Raw genomic sequence first — 12,444 nt, forward strand, 5'->3', positions numbered from 1 at the left:
GCTAAAACAGACTTGGAAAAACAAAATGAAATGTTGGAAAAGGATTTAGAGCTTTCAAAACTAAAATCTGAAAACTTTGAAAAAGAAATTTTCAAATTAAACAAATTTCTTCTAGAAACGAAAATGAATTTTGAAAATCAAAATGAATTCTTGAAGAAGGATTTAGAGCTTTCAAAAATGAAATTTGAAAGTATTGAAAAAGAAAATTTTGATTTGAAAGTTAAGCTTGAATGTTTAACAAAAGAAAAAGAGATCATTTTAAATAATTCATCTAGTTCAATAATGACAATATGTTCACATTGTCATTATCATGGTCATAAGGAACATATTTATCCTTTAAAGAAAGGAAAAAGATTTAAAGTTAGACAAGTATGGGTTCCAAAAGGAACAAGGGGCATTGAAACTAACATTCACAGATCCAAAGCAAATTGGATACCAAAATCTACTTAAATGTCTCTTGTAGGTGTGTGGGAGCAATGGTGATAAAGATGATGATATTCAAGATGCTCTAGACACACATAAAAAAGGAATGGGTAACCTCTAAACTTAATGTAATTATTTGGTTGCTCATTTAGTTTATGCATGCATGAGATTTTAAATGTTCTAAATTATTATGTTTTATCTCATGTATGTTTAAAGATATTGTATGATGAACATAACAATTTTTTATAATGTTTTATAAACTCTAGTTCATCATATTAATTTTTGGTCAAAATTGTTTTTAAAATGAAATTGATATCGATTTTTCAAGAACTTTGGTTTTACAAATTTTGACCTTAAACTTTTTAATGTTTATGCATAGATTTCAAATTTTCAATGATATCAACTTTTAATGCATAACATTTTCAAAAAAACTTTATACATGTGCTCTTAATCTTGATAGTCTACATTGCATAATGTTTTGTATGTGAATGGATTAAAGCATAATCCAATTAGATGAATTTGACAAAAGATACAATGTCTTATTTTTAAAATCAAGTATCTGCAAAATTGATTGACATTGCATCTACCTTGATTATGCTTGTCGGTCATAGAATAGGAAACATATACATGGTGCATTTAGACTCTATTAATATGACTAATTTGTGCCTAGCTGCTAAGGATGAACATGATAGTTGGTTATGGCATAGGAGACTAGGACATGCTAGTATGAGTGTTTTGCAACGGCTAATTCAAGGAGACTTAGTAAGAAGGTTGCCTAAGCTTAAATTTGATAATGATAAAATTTGTGATGCTTGTGCTAAAGGAAAACAAAAGCGAATTTCTTTTAAATCTATTAATGATGTGTCAACTAGTAGAGTATTACAATTGATCCATATAGATCTTTTTGGGCCAACTAGGACTACTAGCTTGGGTGGAAAACAATATGCATTTGTCTTGATGGATGATTATTCTAGATATACTTGGGTTCTATTCTTAAGTACTAAAGATAAAGCATTAGAAAATTTCATCACATTTTCAAAAGTAATCCAAAATGAAAAAGGTTACTCTATCACTAGTGTTAGAAGTGATCATGGCACTGAATTTGAAAATCTTGGATTTAATGAGTTTTGTAATTCTAATGGTATTAGCCATAATTTTTCAACACCTAGAACCCCTCAACAAAATGGATTTGTTGAGAGAAAAATCGAACTTTAGAAGATATGGCTAGAACCATGCTTTGTGAAAATAATTTGCCAAAATATTTTTGGGTGAAAGCCACAAACACCGCTTGTTATGTTGTAAATCGAGTAATGATTAGGCCAATTTTAAAGAAAACTCCATATGAAATTTTCAAAAATAAAAAGCCTAACATTAGCTATTTTCATCCTTTTAGATGTAAATGTTTTGTTTTAAACAACGGTAAAGAAAACCTTGGCAAATTTGATGCTAAAAGTGATGAAGGAATTTTTCTGGGTTATTCCTTAAATTCTAAAGCTTATCGAGTATTTAATAAAATAATTTTAGTTGTAGAAGAGTCTATACATGATGTTTTCGATGATAATCTCCTTCCGAGGAAGGATTCTTGTTTTAATGATGATGTAGGTATTATAAATACAAATGACGATAGACATGACGTTGAAGAATCATCATCAAAGGAAGAAACGAAAGATGAGGAAACTCATGATCCTCTCGAGAATCCAACCATTGAAGAAAGGGAAGTATCTTATCCAAGAGAGTACAACTATGTCAAGGATGGTGAGATTATAGGTGATCCATCCAAAGGGGTAACAACTCGATCTTCTCTTAGAAATTTTTGTAATTATGTTGCATTTATTTCATGCATAGAGCCTAAGAATATTAATGAAGCGTTAAATGATGAACATTGGATTATGGCTATGCAAGAAGAATTAAATCAATTTGAGAGAAGTAAAGTATAGACATTAGTTGAAAGGCCTAGTAATAAATCTACTATAGATACTAGATTGGTATTTAGGAATAAGCTTGATGAAAGTGGTAATATAGTGAGAAACAATGCTAGACTTGTTGCTCAAGGGTATACTCAAGAAGAGGGCATAGACTATGATGAAACATACGCTCCCGTAGCTAGGATGGAAGCAATTAGAATATTATTAGCATTTGCATGTTTTCATGAATTTAAATTATATCAAAAGGATGTTAAAAGTGCATTTTTAAATGGTTTTATAAAAGAAGAAGTGTATGTGGAACAACCTCCAGGTTTTGAAGATTCAAAATTTCCGGATCATGTTCTTAAATTAACAAAAGCACTTTATGGTTTAAAACAAGCTCCTAGAGCTTGGTATGAAAGATTGTCAAATTTTTTAATTGAAAAAGGTTTTTCAAAAGGAAATGCTGACACTACATTGTTTTTAAAGCATAAAGGTAAAGATTTATTAGTAGTTCAAATTTATGTTGATGATATAATATTTGGTTCTACTAATGATGTTCTTTGCCAAGAATTTTCTAAGCTAATGCAAAGTGAATTCGAGATGAGAATGATGGGGGAGCTCTCATTTTTCTTGGGACTCCAAATCAAGCAAAGAAAAGATGGCATCTTCATCAATCAAGCTAAATACGTCAAAGATATGCTCAAGAAGTTTGGGCTGGAAAATGAGAAACCATATGACACTCCAATGAGCTCATCAACAAAGCTTGACTTATATGAAAAAGGTAAATGTGTGGATGTTAAATTATATAGGTCAATGATTGGTTCTTTACTCTATCTAACTGCAAGTAGACCGGACATTATGTTTAGTGTTTGCTTATGTGCTAGATTTCAATCATGTCCTAAAGAATCACATTTACTAGCTGTTAAGAGGATCTTTAGATACCTTAAGGACACTCCTAGTATAGGACTTTGGTATCCTAGAGGCTCTAGCTTTAGCTTACATGCCTTCTCAGATGCGGATTATGGAGGATGCAAATTAGATAGGAAAAGCACCTCCGGTACTTGCCAATTCCTTGGAAATATGCTGATTTCATGGTTTTCAAAGAAACAAAATTGTGTTGTATTATCTACCACTGAAACAGAATACATTTCAGCCGGTAGTTGTTGTGCACAAGTTTTATTGATGAAACAACAATTGTTTGATTATGGAATTGAAGTAGGTACTATTCCTATCAAGTGTGACAATACTAGTGCTATTTGTCTCACTAAAAATCTCATCCAACACTCTAAAACTAAACATATTGAAATTAGACATCACTTCATTAGAGACCATGTCGCTAAGGAAGATGTAGTTCTAGAATTTGGTGATACTTTGCACCAATTAGCGGATATTTTTACAAAGCCTTTAGACAAGGAAAAATTTTAGAAACTTAGGAGAGAATTAGGTTTAACCAACCTATCATCACTTAGTGTTTAAAATAATTTTAGCACTTTTAAGAATAAATAAAAAAAGCTTATAATAATAATTTTTGATTGCATTCTATGCTATTAGTTAGGGGGAGTTTATGTTATTTAGTGAAAATTAATTTTATGTTCAAATATTGTTTAAAGATTAATTTGATTGATTGAACATGATTAATTTTCAATATATGAGTTGCCAATACCACTAGAGCTAATTAATTTAGCATTTTGAGTGTTTAAAACAGATTTATGAAAATTTTGTGCTTAATGCATCGATACACTTAACAGTGCACCGATGCATCCCTTTGAATGTGCATCGATGCATCCCTTTGAATGTGCATCGATGCATCCCTTTGAATGTGCATCGATGCACATGGTCATGCATCGATGCATCTGTTGGGTTTTGGGGTTTTAAAGGCTTATTTTTCTTATTTATCTTAAACCCTAAAAACTATTCTCTTTAGCCGTTCATCCTTCTCACTCTGAAAATCTCCATTCTTGCTCAAAATCAACGATTTTTCGTCGAAATCTTCAAGCTTTTCAATTTTCAAACCTGCTTCAATCATTAAATCGTGCAAAACAACTCCTCATCCCTCTCAATCCGAATTTTCAAGGTAATATTTCAAAAACCTCTATTTTCTATTCCAATGCGGTGTGTATTCAAAATGAAACTCAATGTGGAACTATAGCCATTAGATCCTATCTTTTAGGCCAATATATTAATATTGACCCTGAGACTATAGCTTTTCGTTTTGGGTTAGATGATAGTGGCGTATATAATGAGAGTGAAAATGTGAAATATCACTATGTTCCAAACTCAAGTGTTAGTACTCTACGATCTCATCATGATCGTTTTCTCCATTTGATGATCTCTTGGTGGTTTAGACCATCCGGAGGTAGGTACTCTACACTTCGTCCTATGGATTTATGGTGGATGTATTGTATTAAAAATAAAATCAAAATAAATCTACCCCACATTATATTCAGTCAACTAGTGGACATCATAAACATTATCCCGTCCAAACATGTCGAAACCTTAGTTTATGATTGTCTTCTAAGTAATCTCTTTATCAAACTGGGTCTAAATATCTCTCTTGACAATCCTATACCACTTCAAAACCCTATCAATATAACATCCTTGAAGAAATCAGATTGGAAATTGGATGAGGTAACTGGTTTATGGCTTTTAAACCCGATAAACAAACTCCGTGAGCTAGTTTCTCACGAGCTGCTCCTAGCTCCTCTCGTGCTCCTCCTTCTCCTCTGGCTCCGGATTCTGACGATGATCCTGAATTTTAACAACTTATACAAGACATCAATGATCACGTACTCGATGATGAGCCTGCACCGGATCCAGCTCCACAAGAAGATCAAATGCCTCCATATTTTCGTTCATTTTTGGAGACATTTGATTTACGGTATGTGTCCATAGATTCACGCTTCACATTCATTGAGTCCCATCTATCTACCTTGGGAGCTCGACAACAAGATATGAATGATCGTTTGGATGCACTCACGCTTGAGATGAGAGCTCGTTACCCTCATCCTCCTTCCGATCCTTCGATGGATGAATAGACTTATCTTGCTTTGATTGTTTTTGGGTTTGAACTTGAATTTAAAATTGTTAAAACATTTTGGGTTGCCTTTCTTTGATTGTTGGATGTTTGTTTGATGGATATTTGAACTTTTATTTCATATATATTTTGGTTTGTTTCAATATATGCATCATTTACTTTTTAGTTGACATATGACCAATTTACCATTTCACATTTGATTTGAATATTGATTATGAACATTAATGGCTAACCTCTCTTTTGATCTTTGATCTTAGCAGCTTAAGCTAAAATGTTTAATCAATTGGCTATGTTTTTCAAAGCCTTCAGTTTTTGAGTCTTTTTGATTTAACAAAAAGGGGGGAGAAGTGTTAAGTGTTAAAAATGTTTTTAAAAAGGGAGAAGTGTTATAGTAAGGGGGAGTAATTTTTCAAAATTGATTTCAAATTTTTTAGAAAATCTTAAATTAACACAAATGTTTTGTTATATCAAAAAGGGGGAGATTGTTGAAAACATTTTTGTTTCGATATAACAAATTAGTTTAAATGAATTTTAAGATTTTACAAATGATTTTCTAAAGTATATTCGATTCAATTAACAGAATATCAAATTATCACTACAAGTCTTTTAAGATCAATTTCAAACCTTACTAAATGTGTAAAATTGTATTTTATACTTAATATATTTTTGAAACAATTTTCACAAAGTATTTTGAACCAAAATCAAGCCTAAAATTAATTTTTCAGAGTGATGCACCGATGCACCAATCCATATCGATGCACCATGAATTAAATTGAACATCGAATGCATTTCATGCATCGATGCACATACCATGCACCGATGCACTGAGAATTTTATGAAAACATCGAATGCATTTGATGCACCAACCATGCATCGATGCACTCTGGCTATTTTGAAACATCGAATGCATTTGATGCATCGATGCACTCTTAGTGCACCGATGCACTAAGGATCCAACGGTCAAAATATTTGAATTTTACACTGATGCACCGATGCACCATGGGTATGCATCGATGCACTGACGCTCTCAACTGCTTTAATTAATGTTTTCACACTTAAACGGCTCTATTGACTCCACTAAGCATCCCCAACGTTCAGAATCATTTGAAGGTGTATTTAAACAAGCTTATAAGCCTTTGATCTATAATAAGAAACATCAAGCAACTAGAATCAAGAGAGAATCAAAGAGAAAGCATCAAACCTCAAGTTTGAGCATTTCAAGCCTATTTTTTATTCAATATTCATTTTTCTTTCGAGAATACTTATTGTGCTCAATTGTATTTATAAAATACTGGTTACCGCGCCACACGCGCCGTCGTGATCTTTGGCTTCCGTGATTTTTGGAGCCCCGGAAGAGGTCTCACGCGCCACACGCGCCGTCGTAGGGCGAGTGCATAACTGGAAAACCGGTTGAACCAGTTTTGACTGGTTCGAACCGGTTTGACCGGTTTGACCGGTCTGAATCGGTCCGACCCGACCCGGCCGTTGACCCAACCGTTGACCCGACCCGACCCGACCGTTGACCGGTGATATTCTGGGAATTAATTCGATTTTGGTGTTATTCTGAGAATTAATTCGAAATGGGTGCTATTTTGGTAAATTTTTTGGGAAAAGTGATATTTTGGGAATTAATTTGAAATGATGCTATTTTGGGAATTAATTCAAAAAAGGTGCTATTTTGGTAATTAGTTTGAAAAGGGTGCTATTATTGTTATTATTTTAAAAAGGGTACTATTTATGTAAAATGTTTGACAGCTTGTTGACTTCCTTTGACCAGAACTTTGACCGGCTTTGACCAACTATTAAACGATCGTTAATCTTTTCTGAAAATACTTATTCTGATAGTTTTCAACGTCTCGAATCCGTTTTTGGGGTCTGTTTCACCAAATTCGAACCCGAAAGTCTCCAAATCGTTAGTCAAACCTATTGACTTTGATTTTGACCAAGAATTCGAAATTTCGGAAGGTCATACTTTATGTTTTTCAACGTCCTAAATTTGATTCCGAAGTCCGTTTTGCCAAATTCTGACCCGAAATTCCCAAATCGAGCATGTGAACCCAAAAAGGCTTAGTATCTTAATATTTTGATTATTTTTAAGAGTTTTGGTTAAGGAATTGATTCAATAAAATATTTTATGAAGGTACTCGTGTTTCACCTGAGCAAGGATCAGTTAGGTCCGGTGTTGTTCGTTTGTCAGATCAGTCCGAACCGCGTATTACAAGAATTACCCGTAGGTTTCCGTATATTTATAAATAAAGATTAAGATTATTTATAGTAGAATTCAAATATGGATTTTTCTAATTCGTAGGATCTAGAGCTGCAGCAGAGCGTGATCGACAGACCCAGTAATAGGCTTCCCTATCTGATTTCTCAGACTGTTACAGGTGTGTTTACTGACGGTGTTATCTTATTATTTTAAACTATCATATAAATGGTTTCAAATTTATGATGATGTTGAATATTATTACAACATGATACATGCTTTATGAATACTGGTTACCGACACTTGATTTACCGGATATTACTGATATGATGTATGGTTTATGTAATTTCTGCATATGATTTAGAGAAAATAACCTCAGTGATAAATTCTTGGAGATATTATCAAGGGATGGAGCTCTCATTTGGCTAAATTCTTGGATGGGATTAATTATTGGACTCATTCTGGACACAAGAAGCCAAAGAAGTTCAATGTCACAATTGTCAGAGACGAGACCGTGCCACAACAATCGCCGGGAGGCAGAGGGGATTGTGGTCCTCTCGTATGCATGTGCTTGGCGCGTTTGACGACGGGAAGCACAGAGTTTCTACCTCCCACCGATAGAGATAGAGCTGCAGTAGGCTTGTGGTTTCGGCATTATATGGCTAGAGCGATATATTCTAGACGCTGCCTACCTGCATCCGCGTTATGAAAGTATCCATTGTTAATTGGTAAGTCAAATGCAAGTTTTGTTAACATATATACTCCTTTTGGTTTGAAAATGTTTGGTTAAGTACCTATAATTCAATAATTTAATGTTTGTAGGTTTTAGATGTGTAGGAAGTCTTGTTTGAGCAAATGTTTGGTTTTTGCAGGTTAATCCTTAAGTGAGCTGCGTGAAATGGATGTACGGGTGCAAAAGTTGATTCATTGATTCAATAATTGATGAGGAAATAAGAATTATTATTATTTTTTGATTGTTTAATTGATTTGTAAAAAATGATTTGTAAATGTTGATTTGTTTAATTGGTGTGTACATAATTCTTATTTGTGCTTGTTTAATTGATTGAAATGTAATAGTTGATTTGTTGATTTTCAATCTGCATTATGTTGAAGGCAAAACAGACTACCGCAACACGAAACTGACTATCGCAACGAGAAAATCGCAATGCGAAATGAAAATCGCAGCGATAACCATTTTCGCGTTGCGATTTTTCATTTCGAATTGCGATAGCCATTTTCGCGTGGCGATAGCCATTTTCGCGTTGCGATAGTCAAATGAATGTCTAATAAGTGATAACAACTGAACAGATCATAGCAATGTTCAAACTCAAGTTACTAATACATGCCTAACTGAAAATGTTAAAAGTGCACACATAAAATACATATAATACAACGTTTGCATTTAAAAATCACCTAAGTTAACAGTCCCAAAAGGTGAAGCCGGTTGTGATTGGGATTTTAAAGATGATTGCGATTTTCAGAATCTCGTTGCGAAAGTCAGAATCTCGTTGTTATTTTGTATTATCTCGTTGCGATAGTCAGTATCGCATTGCGATTTTCCAAATTCGCATTGCGATTTACTTATTCGCATTGCGAATTAGGAAAATCGCAACGCGATACTTACTTTCGCAACGAGATAATACAGAATCGCAATGCGATTTTCAAAGTTCGTAATAGGTTTTAGTTTCGCAACACAAATTTTTTGTGTATATATCTACGCAGAAGCAATAACTCATAACCTAAATCGCAACTCATTCCATCTTCATCTATCACTCTCTCCGACGACATCCGTTCCTATATCCGTTTCTACATCCTTCCCCATCCGGTAACAGGTCTTAGTTTCGCAGCTCGTTTGTTTAGTAAATTAATTTACAACCATGAAATCATCTAATGTTGATCATGTTTGGATAGATTTGTGTTTTGGAGGGTCATGGGAGAATGTTCATGGTGTTTTACAATATATGCCTTTACCCATGAATCTTCAACTAAAACTGTCATTAAAAAAGTTAACTTATGAAACTCTAATGTTACGTGTTTCAAAGAAATTGAATTTAGAGCCCCTAAGTGGATTTAGGCTATCTTATCAGAGGAATAGTAAAGTTTATTTGTTAACCGACAATGAAGATGTTGAACGATTCATTGCTTACATTAGTGTTTCAAGTGATGATGTTACATTGTATGTTGTTGAACCTAGAAGTAGTATTGTTGGGTCAGTAGCAGGTAGTAATCAACTAAGTTTTTTCTCAAAACCCACAACCTTTCTCTAATCCAAATCCCAATCAACTTTCAGCACCAAATTCCGATTTTCGTATTGACCAATTAGACGATGATGAGCCAACAGAAAAAATTGTGAGTACTAGTCAGTATTCGAAATTTGATCTTGGTCAATACCCGGACTTTGATATTGGTCAATACTCGGATTTTGATGATGTTTCAGAAGAAGAAACAGACCCTGCGTGTAATGATTTTGATATTGGTCAATACCCGAATTTTGATGATGAAACAACCGTTGCCGAGGAAGATGTTGTTGATGATAATGAGGAAGTGGAGGCTGTGAATGAACATGTTGAACATCCATTCTATAATTCATATAATCCTGAAGAAGAAAAAGAAGAATAAAAAGTCCCCGAAGAAAAGAAAATACCACGGGAGTATAACTGGAATATGCCAGAATTACTTCAGATACCGGAAGAAGAGTTGGTAAAGAAAGCAGTTGATTGTTACACAAAAGTTATTCGTATCAAGAAAGATGATTGTTTTGATACAAAGGAAGACTTGAAGATAACTTTGTATACGAAATGTGTGGAAGATGGCTATCAACTAAAAGTTAACAAATCAAGCAAAGATCGTTTCGAAACAAGGTGTATGATTGACAAAAACTGTACGTGGCGTATGATTGCAAAGAGGATAAAAGATTGCGAAATATTTCAAGTTAGGACTTTTATTGATAAACATACATGTTCAAGAACCCAAGTTTTTCCTCACCATAGACAGGCAAACAAAAAGGTGTTGGGTGGTTTTCTGGCTGAGTTAATGTTTTTGAATGGCAGGGTATATCGGGGACATGAAATTATGACTGACATGAATGCTCGGTTCAAGATTAGTATATCATATTCTCAAGCTTGGAGAGCCAAATGTTATGCCTTGGAATTATTGAGGGGGTCGCCAGAAGCATCGTTTGCCCAACTGCCGGCTTATTGTCACAATTTAAAGCTGAAAAATCCTGGGTCGGTAACTCATATCAAAATAGATAGAGATGGACGCTTTGAGTTGCTGTTTATCGCCATTGGTGTTGCGGTTAGTAAATCAATATAATTATGTTGACTCATTTCTGTTAGTTACATGCATTTCACATTTAAATGATTATATTTCTTGTGTATATTATTTTGTAGATTCGTTCGTTTATTACTTGCATGTTCCCAGTTATTATAGTTGACAGAGCACATTTGAAAGGTCGATACCTTGGAGTAAACTTATTAGCAGTAGCCATGGATGCTAACAATGGGATATTGCCAATAGCTTACGGGATTGGCAAATCTGAAACCTCTGATTCATGGACATGGTTTATGGGGCATCTTAGGGATTGCATAGGTCCTATTAGCAATCTGACAATCATATCCGATAGGGCAAACTCAATTGACAACGCTGTTAGAAGGTGTTTCCCAGATGCTTTTCATGGACTTTGTGGTGTTCATTTGTATAGAAATCTAAAATCAAGGTCTGCTGGTATAAAAAAGCACAAATGGACATACGAGAAGCCAATGGTTACGTTCCAAAACAGGGATAAACACCTGCAATCATAAGTAATAATTCATTCATTTGCGCACTTATTTATGAATACCTTTAAACTCAATCTAAAATAAACACTAACCTTATCGACCTCCCACCATGCAGGATAAAGTTTAGCTTGTCCATTGCCCAACGTAAATAATTCATCTCGTTGATTCTTCAAGTGAACAGCGTTAAAAGACGTCGGCATAATTGTATATCGTGTATTTATTTTATTTTCCTTAAGTTTCCTAATTATTAGAAGACGTGACACCCACGCATCGATATGCTGTTTTACAAAAAAAAATATATATTAGTAACTTACATAAATTTAAAAAAAAATAATCAAATTAAAATATAAGAAAAATATAAGACTTACCCCTCCATCGAAATAGCCATTGTCTTCGACCCCTAATAATACGCCCCACCAAGACCGATCAAGCAACAAATAGATATCATCGTTGAGCTTGCATATGTCAGTGAAACACCCCTGGCTCCGCTCATGTAGATAAAAATCAACTGCGGTCTTAGCCCAAAGGGTGTTATCCAGAATTGTGTTCGGTAGTTGTTTCCTCTCCACTTCAGATACCGGTATGGTACTGGCCGGTAACTCATACGAGAGCCAACTTGAATCCATCATGTCCGGCACGTCAGAGGGTTTCTCAAGAATCCTACATATGACGCCATGTGAACCGGGCTCTTGAATGGTGGGAGGGACCTCTTCAACGATGACAGTGGCCTCTTGAACGGTGGGAGGGGACTCGAGGAATGATAGGGGCCTCTTCAACGATAGGAGTGGACTCTTGAGGGATGACAGACGAGTCGGGCTTCTTCTTGCGGTGTCTTCGCACTATTGGGGTATACGAAGACTTAATAGCACGTGCACGCCGTCTGATGCACGAACTCTGTCGTGCAAGAAAAACCAGACGTAAAGCATCCACCTTATCGGTCCGCTAAATAATTAAATACAAATATCAGTAAATAAACAGACATGATATTTAAACAGTGAAAACAAAGACAAATATATTTCAAACTTTCAACCAAAAGACAAAACAAAGACAAATACTAACTTCACAGTGTTAAAGAATACACAGTTTAGCAGAATTGGC

Source organism: Hibiscus syriacus, unplaced genomic scaffold, assembly GCF_006381635.1.
Source record: "Hibiscus syriacus cultivar Baekdansim isolate YM2019G1 unplaced genomic scaffold, ASM638163v2 tig00001869_pilon, whole genome shotgun sequence".
Taxonomy (NCBI): Eukaryota; Viridiplantae; Streptophyta; class Magnoliopsida; order Malvales; family Malvaceae; genus Hibiscus; species Hibiscus syriacus.